Raw genomic sequence first — 18,792 nt, 5'->3', positions numbered from 1 at the left:
ACATTCATCGTGTGCAAAGCTATGGCGCGTGGTGCGGAATGCGGAGACACTAAAAGCACCATAGTAGAACACAGAAGAAGCTTCTAAGTTGAAGTAATAGCCAGTAAGAAGCAGTACAATAACAGTTTTAGCTGTCGATTTTTGACTTTTTAGACGGCTTTGGTGCCTTGGACATGAGCTAGGACCTTACGATTTTGCATGAATGGAGGACTAGCAGCCACGTTGCACGCTAGAATGTGAAAAGTGTTCATATGTTGTAAAAACCTGAGAAATCCGCCCGTTTTCTTCGTTTGCTATCGAATCGACTTAATGCCAGATGGTCACATTGGCCGCTCTTCTCTCTGAAACGGTTACATTCATCGTGTGCAAAGCTATGGCGCGTGGTGGGGAATGCGGAGACACTAAAAGCACCATAGTATAACACAGAAGAATCTTCTAAGTTGATGTAATAGCCACTAGGAAGCAGTACAATAACAGTTTTAGCTGTCGATTTTTGACTTTTTAGACGGCTTTGGTGCCTTGGACATGAGCTAGGACCTTACGATTTTGCATGAATGGTGGACTAGCAGCCACGTTGCACGCTAGAATGTGAAAATTGTTCATATGTTGTAAAAACCTGAGAAATCCGCCCGTTTTCGTCGTTTGCTATCGTACCGACTTAATGCCAGATCGTCACATTGGCCGCTCTTCTCTCTGAAACGGTTACATTCATCGTGTGCAAAGCTATGGCGCGTGGTGCGGAATGCGGAGACACTAAAAAGCACCATAGTAGAACACAGAAGAAGCTTCTAAGTTGATGTAATAGCCAGTAAGAAGCAGTACAATAACAGTTTTAGCTGTCGATTTTTGACATTTTAGACGGCTTTGGTGCCTTGGACTTGAGCTAGGACCTTACGATTTTGCATGAATGGAGGACTAGCAGCCACGTTGCACGCTAGAATGTGAAAAGTGTTCATATGTTGTAAAAACCTGAGAAATCCGCCCGTTTTCGTCGTTTGCTATCGAATCGACTTAATGCCAGATCGTCACATTGGCCGCTCTTCTCTCTGAAACGGTTACATTCATCGTGTGCAAAGCTATGGCGCGTGGTGGGGAATGCGGAGACACTAAAAGCACCATAGTATAACACAGAAGAATCTTCTAAGTTGATGTAATAGCAAGTAGGAAGCAGTACAATAACAGTTTTAGCTGTCGATTTTTGACTTTTTAGACGGCTTTGGTGCCTTGGACATGAGCTAGGACCTTACGATTTTGCATGAATGTGGACTAGCAGCCACGTTGCACGCTAGAATGTGAAAATTGTTCATATGTTGTAAAAACCTGAGAAATCCGCCCGTTTTCGTCGTTTGCTATCGTACCGACTTAATGCCAGATCGTCACATTGGCCGCTCTTCTCTCTGAAACGGTTACATTCATCGTGTGCAAAGCTATGGCGCGTGGTGCGGAATGCGGAGACACTAAAAGCACCATAGTAGAACACAGAAGAAGCTTCTAAGTTGAAGTAATAGCCAGTAAGAAGCAGTACAATAACAGTTTTAGCTGTCGATTTTTGACTTTTTAGACGGCTTTGGTGCCTTGGACATGAGCTAGGACCTTACGATTTTGCATGAATGGAGGACTAGCAGCCACGTTGCACGCTAGAATGTGAAAAGTGTTCATATGTTGTAAAAACCTGAGAAATCCGCCCGTTTTCTTCGTTTGCTATCGAATCGACTTAATGCCAGATGGTCACATTGGCCGCTCTTCTCTCTGAAACGGTTACATTCATCGTGTGCAAAGCTATGGCGCGTGGTGGGGAATGCGGAGACACTAAAAGCACCATAGTATAACACAGAAGAATCTTCTAAGTTGATGTAATAGCCACTAGGAAGCAGTACAATAACAGTTTTAGCTGTCGATTTTTGACTTTTTAGACGGCTTTGGTGCCTTGGACATGAGCTAGGACCTTACGATTTTGCATGAATGGAGGACTAGCAGCCACGTTGCACGCTAGAATGTGAAAAGTGTTCATATGTTGTAAAAACCTGAGAAATCCGCCCGTTTTCTTCGTTTGCTATCGAATCGACTTAATGCCAGATGGTCACATTGGCCGCTCTTCTCTCTGAAACGGTTACATTCATCGTGTGCAAAGCTATGGCGCGTGGTGGGGAATGCGGAGACACTAAAAGCACCATAGTATAACACAGAAGAATCTTCTAAGTTGATGTAATAGCCAGTAGGAAGCAGTACAATAACAGTTTTAGCTGTCGATTTTTGACTTTTTAGACGGCTTTGGTGCCTTGGACATGAGCTAGGACCTTACGATTTTGCATGAATGTGGACTAGCAGCCACGTTGCACGCTAGAATGTGAAAATTGTTCATATGTTGTAAAAACCTGAGAAATCCGCCCGTTTTCGTCGTTTGCTATCGTACCGACTTAATGCCAGATCGTCACATTGGCCGCTCTTCTCTCTGAAACGGTTACATTCATCGTGTGCAAAGCTATGGCGCGTGGTGCGGAATGCGGAGACACTAAAAAGCACCATAGTAGAACACAGAAGAAGCTTCTAAGTTGATGTAATAGCCAGTAAGAAGCAGTACAATAACAGTTTTAGCTGTCGATTTTTGACATTTTAGACGGCTTTGGTGCCTTGGACTTGAGCTAGGACCTTACGATTTTGCATGAATGGAGGACTAGCAGCCACGTTGCACGCTAGAATGTGAAAAGTGTTCATATGTTGTAAAAACCTGAGAAATCCGCCCGTTTCCGTCGTTTGCTATCGAATCGACTTAATGCCAGATCGTCACATTGGCCGCTCTTCTCTCTGGAACGGTTACATTCATCGTGTGCAAAGCTATGGCGCGTGGTGCGGAATGCGGAGACACTAAAAGCACCATAGTAGAACACAGAAGAAGCTTCTAAGTTGATGTAATAGCCAGTAAGAAGCAGTACAATAACAGTTTTAGCTGTCGGTTTTTGACTTTTTAAACGGCTTTACTGCCTTGGACATGAGCTAGGACCTTACGATTTTGCATGAATGGAGGACTAGCAGCCACGTTGCACGCTAGAATGTGAAACGTGTTCATATGTTGTAAAAACCTGAGAATTCCGCCCGTTTTCGTCATATGGTATCGAATCGACTTAATGCCAGATCGTCACATTGGCGGCTCGTCTCTCTGAAGCGGTTACATTCATCGTCTGCAAAGCTATTGCGCGTGGTGGGGAATGCGGAGACACTAAAAGCACCATAGCAGAACACAGAAGAAGCTTCTAAGTTGATGTAATAGCCAGTAAGAAGCAGTACAATAACAGTTTTAGCTGCCGATTTTTGACTTTTTAGACGGCTTTGGTTCCTTGGCAATGAGCTAGGACCTTACGATTTTGCATGAATGGAGGACTAGCAGCCACGTTGCACGCTAGAATGTGAAAAGTGTTCATATGTTGTAAAAACCTGAGAAATCCGCCCGTTTTCGTCGTTTGCTATCGAATCGACTTAATGCCAGATCGTCAAATTGGCCACTCTTCTCTCTGAAACGGTTATATTCATCGTCTGCAAAACTATGGCCAGTAGTGCGGAATGCGGAGACACTAAAAGCACCATAGTAGAACACACAAGAAGCTTCTAAGTTGATGTAATAGCCAGTAAGAAGCAGTACAATAACAGTATTAGCTGTCGATTTTTGACATTTTAGACGGCTTTGGTGCCTTGGACATGAGCTAGGACCTTACGATTTTGCATGAATGGAGGACTAGCAGCCACGTTGCACGCTAGAATGTGAAACGTGTTCATATGTTGTAAAAACCTGAGAAATCCGCCCGTTTTCGTCGTTTGCTATCGAATCGACTTAATGCCAGATCGTCACATTGGCCGCTCTTCTCTCTGAAACGGTTACATTCATCGTGTGCAAAGCTATGGCGCGTGGTGCGGAATGCGGAGACACTAAAAAGCACCATAGTAGAACACAGAAGAAGCTTCTAAGTTGATGTAATAGCCAGTAAGAAGCAGTACAATAACAGTTTTCGCTGTCGATTTTTGACTTTTTAGACGGCTTTGGTGCCTTGGACATGAGCTAGGACCTTACGATTTTGCATGAATGGAGGACTAGCAGCCACGTTGCACGCTAGAATGTGAAAAGTGTTCATATGTAGTAAAAACCTGAGAAATCCGCCCGTTTTCGTCGTTTGCTATCGAATCGACTTAATGCCAGATCGTCACATTGGCCGCTCTTCTCTCTGAAACGGTTACATTCATCGCGTGCAAAGCTATGGCGCGTGGTGCGGAATGCGGAGACACTAAAAGCACCATAGTGGAACACAGAAGAAGCTTCTAAGTTGAAGTAATAGCCTTTAAGAAGCAGTACAATAACAGTTTTAGCTGTCGATTTTTGACTTTTTAGACGGCTTTGGTGCCTTGGACGTGAGATAGGACCTTACGATTTTGCATGAATGGAGGACTAGCAGCCACGTTGCACGCTAGAATGTGAAAAGTGTTCATATGTTGTAAAAACCTGAGAAATCCGCCCGTTTTCGTCGTTTGCTATCGTATCGACTTAATGCCAGATCGTCACATTGGCCGCTCTTCTCTCTGAAACGGTTACATTCATCGTGTGCAAAGCTATGGCGCGTGGTGCGGAATGCGGAGACACTAAAAAGCACAATAGTAGAACACAGAAGAAGCTTCTAAGTTGATGTAATAGCCAGTAAGATGCTGTACTATAATAGTTTTAGCTGTCGATTTTTGACTTTTTAGAAGGCTTTGGTGCCTTGGACATGAGCTAGGACCTTACGATTTTGCATGAATGGAGGACTAGCAGCCACGTTGCACGCTAGAATGTGAAACGTGTTCATATGTTGTAAAAACCTGAGAAATCCGCCCGTTTTCGTCTTTTGCTATGGAATCGACTTAATGCCAGATCGTCACATAGGCCGCTCTTCTCTCTGAAACGGTTACATTCATCTTGTGCAAAGCTATGGCGAGTGGTTTGGAATGCGGAGACACTAAAAGCACCATAGTAGAACACAGAAGAAGCTTCTAAGTTGATGTAATAGCCAGTAAGATGCAGTAGAATAATAGTTTTAGCTGTCGATTTTTGACTTTTTAGACGGCTTTGGTGCCTTGCACATGAGCTAGGACCTTACGATTTTGCATGAATGGAGGACTGGCAGCCACGTTGCACGCTAGAATGTGAAAAGTGTTCATATGTTGTAAAAACCTGAGAAATCCACCAGTTTTCGTCGTTTGCTATCGAATCGACTTAATGCCAGATCGTCACATTGGCCGCTCTTCTCTCTGAAACGGTTGCATTCATTGTGTGCAAAGCTATGGCGCGTGGTGCGGAATGCGGAGACACTAAAAAGCACCATAGCAGAACACAGAAGAAGCTTCTAAGTTGATGTAATAGCCAGTAAGAAGCAGTACAATAACAGTTTTAGCTGTCGATTTTTGACTTTTTAGAGGGCTTTGGTGCCTGGTCATGAGCTAGGACCTTACGATTTTGCATGAATGGAGGACTAGCAGCCACGTTGCACGCTAGAATGTGAAAAGTGTTCATATGTTGCAAAAACCTGAGAAATCCGCCCGTTTTCGTCGTTTGCTATCGTATCGACTTAATGCCAGATCGTCACATTGGCCGCTCTTCTCTCTGAAACGGTTACATTCATCGTGTGCAAAGCTATGGCGCGTGTTGGGGAATGCGGAGACACTAAAAAGCACCATAGCAGAAGACAGAAGAAGCTTCTAAGTTGATGTAATAGCCAGTAAGAAGCAGTACAATAACAGTTTTAGCTGTAGATTTTTGACTTTTTAGACGGCTTTGGTTCCTTGGACATGAGCTAGGACCTTACGATTTTGCATGATTGGAGGACTAGCAGCCACGTTGCACGCTAGAATGTGAAAAGTGTTCATATGTTGTAAAACCCTTAGAAATCCGCCCGTTTTCGTCGTTTGCTATCGAATCGACTTAATGCCAGATCGTCACATTGGCCGCTCTTCTCTCTGAAACGGTTACATTCATCGTGTGCAAAGCTATGGCGCGTGGTGCGGAATGCGGACACACTAAAAGCACCATAGTAGAACACAGAAGAAGCTTCTAAGTTGAAGTAATAGCCTTTAAGAAGCAGTAAAATAACAGCTTTAGCTGTCGATTTTTGACTTTTTAGACGGCTTTGGTGCCTGGACATGAGCTAGGACCTTACGATTTTGCATGAATGGAGGACTAGCAGCTACGTTACACGCTAGAATGTGAAAAGTGTTCATATGTTGTAAAAACCTGAGAAATCCGCCCGTTTTCGTCGTTTGCTATCGTACCGACTTAATGCCAGATCGTCACATTGGCCGCTCTTCTCTCTGAAACGGTTACATTCATCCTGTGCAAAGCTATGGCGCGTGTTGGGGAATGCGGAGACACTAAAAAGCACCATAGCAGAAGACAGAAGAAGCTTCTAAGTTGATGTAATAGCCAGTAAGAAGCAGTACAATAACAGTTTTAGCTGCCGATTTTTGACTTTTTAGACGGCTTTGGTTCCTTGGCAATGAGCTAGGACCTTACGATTTTGCATGAATGGAGGACTAGCAGCCACGTTGCACGCTAGAATGTGAAAAGTGTTCATATGTTGTAAAAACCTGAGAAATCCGCCCGTTTTCGTCGTTTGCTATCGAATCGACTTAATGCCAGATCGTCAAATTGGCCACTCTTCTCTCTGAAACGGTTATATTCATCGTCTGCAAAACTATGGCCAGTAGTGCGGAATGCGGAGACACTAAAAGCACCATAGTAGAACACACAAGAAGCTTCTAAGTTGATGTAATAGCCAGTAAGAAGCAGTACAATAACAGTATTAGCTGTCGATTTTTGACATTTTAGACGGCTTTGGTGCCTTGGACATGAGCTAGGACCTTACGATTTTGCATGAATGGAGGACTAGCAGCCACGTTGCACGCTAGAATGTGAAACGTGTTCATATGTTGTAAAAACCTGAGAAATCCGCCCGTTTTCGTCGTTTGCTATCGAATCGACTTAATGCCAGATCGTCACATTGGCCGCTCTTCTCTCTGAAACGGTTACATTCATCGTGTGCAAAGCTATGGCGCGTGGTGCGGAATGCGGAGACACTAAAAAGCACCATAGTAGAACACAGAAGAAGCTTCTAAGTTGATGTAATAGCCAGTAAGAAGCAGTACAATAACAGTTTTCGCTGTCGATTTTTGACTTTTTAGACGGCTTTGGTGCCTTGGACATGAGCTAGGACCTTACGATTTTGCATGAATGGAGGACTAGCAGCCACGTTGCACGCTAGAATGTGAAAAGTGTTCATATGTAGTAAAAACCTGAGAAATCCGCCCGTTTTCGTCGTTTGCTATCGAATCGACTTAATGCCAGATCGTCACATTGGCCGCTCTTCTCTCTGAAACGGTTACATTCATCGCGTGCAAAGCTATGGCGCGTGGTGCGGAATGCGGAGACACTAAAAGCACCATAGTGGAACACAGAAGAAGCTTCTAAGTTGAAGTAATAGCCTTTAAGAAGCAGTACAATAACAGTTTTAGCTGTCGATTTTTGACTTTTTAGACGGCTTTGGTGCCTTGGACGTGAGATAGGACCTTACGATTTTGCATGAATGGAGGACTAGCAGCCACGTTGCACGCTAGAATGTGAAAAGTGTTCATATGTTGTAAAAACCTGAGAAATCCGCCCGTTTTCGTCGTTTGCTATCGTATCGACTTAATGCCAGATCGTCACATTGGCCGCTCTTCTCTCTGAAACGGTTACATTCATCGTGTGCAAAGCTATGGCGCGTGGTGCGGAATGCGGAGACACTAAAAAGCACAATAGTAGAACACAGAAGAAGCTTCTAAGTTGATGTAATAGCCAGTAAGATGCTGTACTATAATAGTTTTAGCTGTCGATTTTTGACTTTTTAGAAGGCTTTGGTGCCTTGGACATGAGCTAGGACCTTACGATTTTGCATGAATGGAGGACTAGCAGCCACGTTGCACGCTAGAATGTGAAACGTGTTCATATGTTGTAAAAACCTGAGAAATCCGCCCGTTTTCGTCTTTTGCTATGGAATCGACTTAATGCCAGATCGTCACATAGGCCGCTCTTCTCTCTGAAACGGTTACATTCATCTTGTGCAAAGCTATGGCGAGTGGTTTGGAATGCGGAGACACTAAAAGCACCATAGTAGAACACAGAAGAAGCTTCTAAGTTGATGTAATAGCCAGTAAGATGCAGTAGAATAATAGTTTTAGCTGTCGATTTTTGACTTTTTAGACGGCTTTGGTGCCTTGCACATGAGCTAGGACCTTACGATTTTGCATGAATGGAGGACTGGCAGCCACGTTGCACGCTAGAATGTGAAAAGTGTTCATATGTTGTAAAAACCTGAGAAATCCACCAGTTTTCGTCGTTTGCTATCGAATCGACTTAATGCCAGATCGTCACATTGGCCGCTCTTCTCTCTGAAACGGTTGCATTCATTGTGTGCAAAGCTATGGCGCGTGGTGCGGAATGCGGAGACACTAAAAAGCACCATAGCAGAACACAGAAGAAGCTTCTAAGTTGATGTAATAGCCAGTAAGAAGCAGTACAATAACAGTTTTAGCTGTCGATTTTTGACTTTTTAGAGGGCTTTGGTGCCTGGTCATGAGCTAGGACCTTACGATTTTGCATGAATGGAGGACTAGCAGCCACGTTGCACGCTAGAATGTGAAAAGTGTTCATATGTTGCAAAAACCTGAGAAATCCGCCCGTTTTCGTCGTTTGCTATCGTATCGACTTAATGCCAGATCGTCACATTGGCCGCTCTTCTCTCTGAAACGGTTACATTCATCGTGTGCAAAGCTATGGCGCGTGTTGGGGAATGCGGAGACACTAAAAAGCACCATAGCAGAAGACAGAAGAAGCTTCTAAGTTGATGTAATAGCCAGTAAGAAGCAGTACAATAACAGTTTTAGCTGTAGATTTTTGACTTTTTAGACGGCTTTGGTTCCTTGGACATGAGCTAGGACCTTACGATTTTGCATGATTGGAGGACTAGCAGCCACGTTGCACGCTAGAATGTGAAAAGTGTTCATATGTTGTAAAACCCTTAGAAATCCGCCCGTTTTCGTCGTTTGCTATCGAATCGACTTAATGCCAGATCGTCACATTGGCCGCTCTTCTCTCTGAAACGGTTACATTCATCGTGTGCAAAGCTATGGCGCGTGGTGCGGAATGCGGACACACTAAAAGCACCATAGTAGAACACAGAAGAAGCTTCTAAGTTGAAGTAATAGCCTTTAAGAAGCAGTAAAATAACAGCTTTAGCTGTCGATTTTTGACTTTTTAGACGGCTTTGGTGCCTGGACATGAGCTAGGACCTTACGATTTTGCATGAATGGAGGACTAGCAGCTACGTTACACGCTAGAATGTGAAAAGTGTTCATATGTTGTAAAAACCTGAGAAATCCGCCCGTTTTCGTCGTTTGCTATCGTACCGACTTAATGCCAGATCGTCACATTGGCCGCTCTTCTCTCTGAAACGGTTACATTCATCCTGTGCAAAGCTATGGCGCGTGTTGGGGAATGCGGAGACACTAAAAAGCACCATAGCAGAACACAGAAGAAGCTTCTAAGTTGATGTAATAGCCAGTAAGAAGCAGTACAATAACAGTTTTAGCTGTCGATTTTTGACTTTTTAGACGGCTTTGGTGCCTTGGACATGAGCTAGGACCTTACGATTTTGCATCAATGGAGGACTAGCAGCCACGTTGCACGCTAGAATGTGAAAAGTGTGCATATGTTGTAAAAACCTGAGAAATCCGCCCGTTTTCGTCGTTTGCTATCGAATCGACTTAATGCCAGATCGTTAAATTGGCCACTCTTCTCTCTGAAACGGTTATATTCATCGTGTGCAAAGCTATGGCGCGTGGTGCGGAATGCGGAGACACTAAAAGCACCATAGTAGAACACAGAAGAAGCTTCTAAGTTGATGTAATAGCCAGTAAGAAGCAGTACAATAACAGTTTTAGCTGTCGATTTTTGACTTTTTAGACGGCTTTGGTGCATTGGACATGAGCTAGGACCTTACGATTTTGCATGAATGTAGGACTAGCAGCCACGTTGCACGCTAGAATGTGAAAAGTGTTCATATGTTGTAAAAACCTGAGAAATCCGCCAGTTTTCGTCGTTGGCTATCGTATCGACTTAATGCCAGATTGTCACATTGGCCGCTCTTCTCTCTGAAACGGTTGCATTCATTGTGTGCAAAGCTATGGCGCGTGGTGCGGAATGCGGAGACACTAAAAAGCACCATAGCAGAACACAGAAGAAGCTTCTAAGTTGATGTAATAGCCAGTAAGAAGCAGTACAATAACAGTTTTAGCTGTCGATTTTTGACTTTTTAGACGGCTTTGGTGCCTGGACATGAGCTAGGACCTTACGATTTTGCATGAATGGAGGACTAGGAGCCACGTTGCACGCTAGAATGTGAAAAGTGTTCATATGTTGTAAAAACCTAAGAAATCCGCCCGTTTTCGTCGTTTGCTATCGTATCGACTTAATGCCAGATCGTCACATTGGCCGCTCTTCTCTCTGAAACGGTTGCATTCATCGTGTGCAAAGCTATGGCGCGTGTTGGGGAATGCGGAGACACTAAAAAGCACCATAGCAGAACACAGAAGAAGCTTCTAAGTTGATGTAATAGCCAGTAAGAAGCAGTACAATAACAGTTTTAGCTGTCGATTTTTGACTTTTTAGACGGCTTTGGTTCCTTGTACATGAGCTAGGACCTTACGATTTTGCATGATTGGAGGACTAGCAGCCACGTTGCACGCTAGAATGTGAAAAGTGTTCATATGTTGTAAAAACCTGAGAAATCCGCCCGTTTTCGTCGTTTGCTATCGAATCGACTTAATGCCAAATCGTCAAATTGGCCACTCTTCTCTCTGAAACGGTTATATTCATCGTGTGCAAAACTATGGCCAGTGGTGCGGAATGCGGAGACACTAAAAGCACCATAGTAGAACACAGAAGAAGCTTCTAAGTTGATGTAATAGCCAGTAAGAAGCAGTACAATAACAGTTTCAGCTGTCGATTTTTGACTTTTTAGACGGCTTTGGTGCCTTGGACATGAGCTAGGACCTTACGATTTTGCATGAATGGAGGACTAGCAGCCACGTTGCTCGCTAGAATGTGAAAAATGTTCATATGTTGTAAAACCCTTAGAAATCCGCTCGTTTACGTCGTTTGCTATCGAATCGACTTAATGACAGATCGTCACATTGGCCGCTCTTCTCTCTGAAACGGTTACATTCATCGTGTGCAAAGCTATGGCGCGTGGTGCGGAATGCGGAGACACTAAAAGCACCATAGTAGAACACAGAAGAAGCTTCTAAGTTGAAGTAATAGCCTTTAAGAAGCAGTAAAATAACAGTTTTAGCTGTCGATTTTTGACTTTTTAGACGGCTTTGGTGCCTGGACATGAGCTAGGCCCTTACGATTTTGCATGAATGGAGGACTAGCAGCTACGTTGCACGCTAGAATGTGAAAAGTGTTCATATGTTGTAAAAACCTGAGAAATCCGCCCGTTTTCGTCGTTTGCTATCGTATCGACTTAATGCCAGATCGTCAGATTGGCCGCTCTTCTCTCTGAAACGGTTACATTCATCGTGTGCAAAGCTATGGCGCGTGGTGCGGAATGCGGAGACACTAAAAGCACCATAGTAGAACACAGAAGAAGCTTCTAAGTTGAAGTAATAGCCTTTAAGAAGCAGTAAAATAACAGTTTTAGCTGTCGATTTTTGACTTTTTAGACGGCTTTGGTGCCTGGACATGAGCTAGGCCCTTACGATTTTGCATGAATGGAGGACTAGCAGCTACGTTGCACGCTAGAATGTGAAAAGTGTTCATATGTTGTAAAAACCTGAGAAATCCGCCCGTTTTCGTCGTTTGCTATCGTATCGACTTAATGCCAGATCGTCAGATTGGCCGCTCTTCTCTCTGAAACGGTTACATTCATCCTGTGCAAAGCTATGGCGCGTGGTGCGGAACGCGGAGACACTAAAAAGCACCATAGTAGAACACAGAGGAAGCTTCCAAGTTGATGTAATAGCCAGTAAGAAGCAGTAAAATAACAGTTTTAGCTGTCGATTTTTGACTTTTTAGACGGCTTTGGTGCCTTGGACATGAGATAGGACCTTACGATTTTGCATGAATGGAGGACTAGCAGCCACGTTGCACGCTAGAATGTGAAAAGTGTTCATATGTTGTAAAAACCTGAGAAATCCGCACGTTTTCGTCGTTTGCTATCGAATCGACTTAATGCCAAATCGTCAAATTGGCCACTCTTCTCTCTGAAACGGTTATATTCATCGTGTGCAAAACTATGGCCAGTGGTGCGGAATGCGGAGACACTAAAAGCACCATAGTAGAACACAGAAGAAGCTTCTAAGTTGATGTAATAGCCAGTAAGAAGCAGTACAATAACAGTTTCAGCTGTCGATTTTTGACTTTTTAGACGGCTTTGGTGCCTTGGACATGAGCTAGGACCTTACGATTTTGCATGAATGGAGGACTAGCAGCCACGTTGCTCGCTAGAATGTGAAAAATGTTCATATGTTGTAAAACCCTTAGAAATCCGCTCGTTTACGTCGTTTGCTATCGAATCGACTTAATGACAGATCGTCACATTGGCCGCTCTTCTCTCTGAAACGGTTACATTCATCGTGTGCAAAGCTATGGCGCGTGGTGCGGAATGCGGAGACACTAAAAGCACCATAGTAGAACACAGAAGAAGCTTCTAAGTTGAAGTAATAGCCTTTAAGAAGCAGTAAAATAACAGTTTTAGCTGTCGATTTTTGACTTTTTAGACGGCTTTGGTGCCTGGACATGAGCTAGGACCTTACGATTTTGCATGAATGGAGGACTAGCAGCTACGTTGCACGCTAGAATGTGAAAAGTGTTCATATGTTGTAAAAACCTGAGAAATCCGCCCGTTTTCGTCGTTTGCTATCGTATCGACTTAATGCCAGATCGTCACATTGGCCGCTCTTCTCTCTGAAACGGTTACATTCATCCTGTGCAAAGCTATGGCGCGTGGTGCGGAACGCGGAGACACTAAAAAGCACCATAGTAGAACACAGAGGAAGCTTCCAAGTTGATGTAATAGCCAGTAAGAAGCAGTAAAATAACAGTTTTAGCTGTCGATTTTTGACTTTTTAGACGGCTTTGGTGCCTTGGACATGAGCTAGGACCTTACGATTTTGCATGAATGGAGGACTAGCAGCCACGTTGCACGCTAGAATGTCAAACGTGTTCATATGTTGTAAAAACCTGAGAAATCCGCCCGTTTTCGTCGTTTGCTATCGAATCGACTTAATGCCAGATCGTCACATTGGCCGCTCTTCTCTCTGAAACGGTTACATTCATCGCGTGCAAAGCTATGGCGCGTGGTGCGGAATGCGGAGACACTAAAAGCACCATAGTGGAACACAGAAGAAGCTTCTAAGTTGAAGTAATAGCCAGTAAGAAGCAGTACAATAACAGTTTTAGCTGTCGATTTTTGACTTTTTAGACGGCTTTGGTGCCTTGGACATGAGCTAGGACCTTACGATTTTGCATGAATGGAGGACTAGCAGCCACGTTGCACGCTAGAATGTGAAAAGTGTTCATATGTAGTAAAAACCTGAGAAATCCGCCCGTTTTCGTCATATGCTATCGAATCGACTTAATGCCAGATCGTCACATTGGCCGCTCTTCTCTCTGGAACGGTTACATTCATCTTGTGCAAAGCTATGGCGCGTGGTGCGGAATGCGGAGACACTAAAAAGCACCATAGTAGAACACAGAAGAAGCTTCTAAGTTGATGTAATATCCTTTAAGAAGCAGTACAATAACAGTTTTAGCTGTCGATTTTTGACTTTTTAGACGGCTTTGGTGCCTTGAACATGAGATAGGACGTTACGATTTTGCATGAATGGAGGACTAGCAGCCACGTTGCACGCTAGAATGTGAAACGTGTTCATATGCTGTAAAAACCTGAGAAATCCGCCTGTTTTCGTCGTTTGCTATCGAATCGACTTAATGCCAGATCGTCACATTGGCCGCTCTTCTCTCTGAAACGGTTACATTCATCGTGTGCAAAGCTATGGCGCGTGGTGCGGAATGCGGACACACTAAAAGCACCATAGTAGAACACAGAAGAAGCTTCTAAGTTGAAGTAATAGCCAGTAAGAAGCAGTACAATAACAGTTCTAGCTATCGATTTTTGACTTTTTAGACGGCTTTGGTGCCTTGGACATGAGCTAGGACCTTACGATTTTGCGTGAATGGAGGACTAGAAGCCACGTTGCACGCTAGAATGTGAAAAGTAATAATATGTTGTAAAAACCTGAGAAATCGGCCCGTTTTCGACGTTTGCTATCGTATCGACCTAATGCCAGATCGTCACATTGGCCGCTCTTCTCTCTGAAACGGTTACATTCATCGCGTGCAAAGCTATGGCGCGTGGTGCGGAATGCGGAGACACTAAAAGCACCATAGTAGAACACAGAAGAAGCTTCTAAGTTGAAGTAATAGCCTTTACGAAGCAGTAAAATAACAGTTTTAGCTGTCGATTTTTGACTTTTTAGACGGCTTTGGTGCCTGGACATGAGCTAGGACCTTACGATTTTGCATGAATGGAGGACTAGCAGCCACGTTGCACGCTAGAATGTGAAAAGTGTTCATATGTTGTAAAAACCTGAGAAATCCGCCCGATTTCGTCGTTTGCTATCGTATCGACTTAATGCCAGATCGTCACATTGGCCGCTCTTCTCTCTGAAACGGTTACATTCATCGTGTGCAAAGCTATGGCGCGTGTTGGGGAATGCGGAGACACTAAAAAGCGCCATTGCAGAACACAGAAGAAGCTTCTAAGTTGATGTAATAGCCAGTAAGAAGCAGTACAATAACAGTTTTAGCTGTCGATTTTTGACTTTTTAGACGGCTTTGGTTCCTTGGACATGAGCTAGGACCTTACGATTTTGCATGAATGGAGGACTAGCAGCCACGTTGCACGCTAGAATGTGAAAAGTGTTCATATCTTGTAAAAACCTGAGAAATCCGCCCGTTTTCGTCGTTTGCTATCGTACCGACTTAATGCCAGATCGTCAAATTGGCCACTCTTCTCTCTGAAACGGTTATATTTATCGTGTGCAAAACTATGGCGCGTGGTGCGGAATGCGGAGACACTAAATCACCATAGTAGAACACAGAAGAAGCTTCTAAGTTGATGTAATAGCCAGTAAGAAGCAGTACAATAACAGTTTTAGCTGTCGATTTTTGACTTTTTAGACGGCTTTGGTGCGTTGGACATGAGATAGGACCTTACGATTTTGCATGAATGGAGGACTAGCAGCCACGTTGCACGCTAGAATGTGAAACGTGTTCATATGTTGTAAAAACCTGAGAAATCCGCCCGTTTTCGTCGTTTGCTATCGAATCGACTTAATGCCAAATCGTCACATTGGCCGCTCTTCTCTCTGAAACGGTTACATTCATCGTGTGCAAAGCTATGGCGCGTGGTGGGGAATGCGGAGACACTAAGAGCACCATAGTAGAACACAGAAGAAGCTTCTAAGTTGATGTAATAGCCAGTAAGAAGCAGTAAAATAACAGTTTTAGCTGTCGATTTTTGACTTTTTAGGCGGCTTTGGTGCCTTGGACATGAGCTAGGACCTTACGATTTTGCATGAATGGAGGACTAGCAGCCACGTTGCACGCTAGAATGTGAAACGTGTTCATATGTTGTAAAAACCTGCGAAATCCGCCCGTTTTCGTCGTTTGCTATCGAATCGACTTAATGCCAGATCGTCACATTGGCCGCTCTTCTGTCTGAAACGGTTACATTCATCGTGTGCAAAGCTATGGCGCGTGGTGCGGAATGCGGAGACACTAAAAGCACCATAGTAGAACACAGAAGAAGCTTCTAAGTTGAAGTAATAGCCAGTAAGAAGCAGTACAATAACAGTTCTAGCTATCGATTTTTGACTTTTTAGACGGCTTTGGTGCCTTGGACATGAGCTAGGACCTTACGATTTTGCATGAATGGAGGACTAGCAGCCACGTTGCACGCTAGAATGTGAAACGTGTTCATATGTTGTAAAAACCTGAGAAATCCCTCCGTTTTCGTCGTTTGCTGTCGAATCGACTTAATGCCAGATCGTCACATTGGCCGCTCTTCTCTCTGAAACGGTTACATTCATCGCGTGCAAAGCTATGGCGCGTGGTGCGGAATGCGGAGACACTAAAAGCACCATAGTGGAACACAGAAGAAGCCTCTAAGTTGAAGTAATAGCCAGTAAGAAGCAGTACAATAACAGTTTCAGCTGTCGATTTTTGACTTTTTAGACGGCTTTGGTGCCTTGGACATGAGCTAGGACCTTACGATTTTGCATGAATGGAGGACTAGCAGCCACGTTGCTCGCTAGAATGTGAAAAATGTTCATATGTTGTAAAACCCTTAGAAATCCGCTCGTTTACGTCGTTTGCTATCGAATCGACTTAATGACAGATCGTCACATTGGCCGCTCTTCTCTCTGAAACGGTTACATTCATCGTGTGCAAAGCTATGGCGCGTGGTGCGGAATGCGGAGACACTAAAAGCACCATAGTAGAACACAGAAGAAGCTTCTAAGTTGAAGTAATAGCCTTTAAGAAGCAGTAAAATAACAGTTTTAGCTGTCGATTTTTGACTTTTTAGACGGCTTTGGTGCCTGGACATGAGCTAGGACCTTACGATTTTGCATGAATGGAGGACTAGCAGCTACGTTGCACGCTAGAATGTGAAAAGTGTTCATATGTTGTAAAAACCTGAGAAATCCGCCCGTTTTCGTCGTTTGCTATCGTATCGACTTAATGCCAGATCGTCACATTGGCCGCTCTTCTCTCTGAAACGGTTACATTCATCCTGTGCAAAGCTATGGCGCGTGTTGGGGAATGCGGAGACACTAAAAAGCACCATAGCAGAACACAGAAGAAGCTTCTAAGTTGATGTAATAGCCAGTAAGAAGCAGTACAATAACAGTTTTAGCTGTCGATTTTTGACTTTTTAGACGGCTTTGGTGCCTTGGACATGAGCTAGGACCTTACGATTTTGCATGAATGGAGGACTAGCAGCCACGTTGCACGCTAGAATGTGAAAAGTGTTCATATGTTGTAAAAACCTGAGAAATCCGCCCGTTTTCGTCGTTTGCTATCGAATCGACTTAATGCCAGATCGTTAAATTGGCCACTCTTCTCTCTGAAACGGTTATATTCATCGTGTGCAAAACTATGGCCAGTGGTGCGGAATGCGGAGACACTAAAAGCACCATAGTAGAACACAGAAGAAGCTTCTAAGTTGATGTAATAGCCAGTAAGAAGCAGTACAATAACAGTTTTAGCTGTCGATTTTTGACATTTTAGACGGCTTTGGTGCCTTGGACATGAGATAGGACCTTACGATTTTGCATGAATGGAGGACTAGCAGCCACGTTGCACGCTAGAATGTGAAACGTGTTCATATGTTGTAAAAACCTGAGAAATCCGCCCGTTTTCGTCGTTTGCTATCGAATCGACTTAATGCCAGATCGTCACATTGGCCGCTCTTCTCTCTGAAACGGTTACATTCATCGTGTGCAAAGCTATGGCGAGTGGTGCGGAACGCGGAGACACTAAAAAGCACCATAGTAGAACACAGAAGAAGCTTCCAAGTTGATGTAATAGCCAGTAAGAAGCAGTAAAATAACAGTTAAAGCTGTCGATTTTTGACTTTTTAGACGGCTTTGGTGCCTTGGACATGAGCTAGGACCTTACGATTTTGCATGAATGGAGGACTAGCAGCCACGTTGCACGCTAGAATGTGAAACGTGTTCATATGTTGTAAAAACCTGAGAAATCCGCCCGTTTTCGTCGTTTGCTATCGAATCGACTTAATGCCAGATCGTCACATTGGCCGCTCTTCTCTGAAACGGTTACATTCATCGCGTGCAAAGCTATGGCGCGTGGTGCGGAATGCGGAGACACTAAAAGCACCATAGTGGAACACAGAAGAGAGCTTCTAAGTTGAAGTAATAGCCAGTAAGAAGCAGTACAATAACAGTTTTAGCTGTCGATTTTTGACTTTTTTAGACGGCTTTGGTGCCTTGGACATGAGCTAGGACCTTACGATTTTGCGATGAATGGAGGACTAGCAGCCACGTTGCACGCTAGAATGTGAAAAGTGTTCATATGTAGTAAAAACCTGAGAAATCCGCCGTTTTCGTCATATGCTATCGAATCGACTTAATGCCAGATCGTCACATTGGCCGCTCTTCTCTCTGGAACGGTTACATTCATCTTGTGCAAAGCTATGGCGCGTGGTGCGGAATGCGGAGACACTAAAAAGCACCATAGTAGAACACAGAAGAAGCTTCTAAGTTGATGTAATATCCTTTAAGAAGCAGTACAATAACAGTTTTAGCTGTCGATTTTTGACTTTTTAGACGGCTTTGGTGCCTTGAACATGAGATAGGACGTTACGATTTTGCATGAATGGAGGACTAGCAGCCACGTTGCACGCTAGAATGTGAAACGTGTTCATATGCTGTAAAAACCTGAGAAATCCGCCTGTTTTCGTCGTTTCCTATCGAATCGACTTAATGCCAGATCGTCACATTGGCCCGCTCTTCTCTCTGAAACGGTTACATTCATCGTGTGCAAAGCTATGGCGCGTGGTGCGGAATGCGGACACACTAAAAGCACCATAGTAGAACACAGAAGAAGCTCCTAAGTTGAAGTAATAGCCAGTAAGAAGCAGTACAATAACAGTT

The sequence above is a fragment of the Schistocerca gregaria genome, chromosome 11 (assembly GCF_023897955.1).
Source record: "Schistocerca gregaria isolate iqSchGreg1 chromosome 11, iqSchGreg1.2, whole genome shotgun sequence".
In the NCBI taxonomy this organism is placed as follows: Eukaryota; Metazoa; Arthropoda; class Insecta; order Orthoptera; family Acrididae; genus Schistocerca; species Schistocerca gregaria.
The sequence above is the reverse complement of the archived record's forward strand: the minus strand, read 5'-3'. Positions refer to the sequence as shown.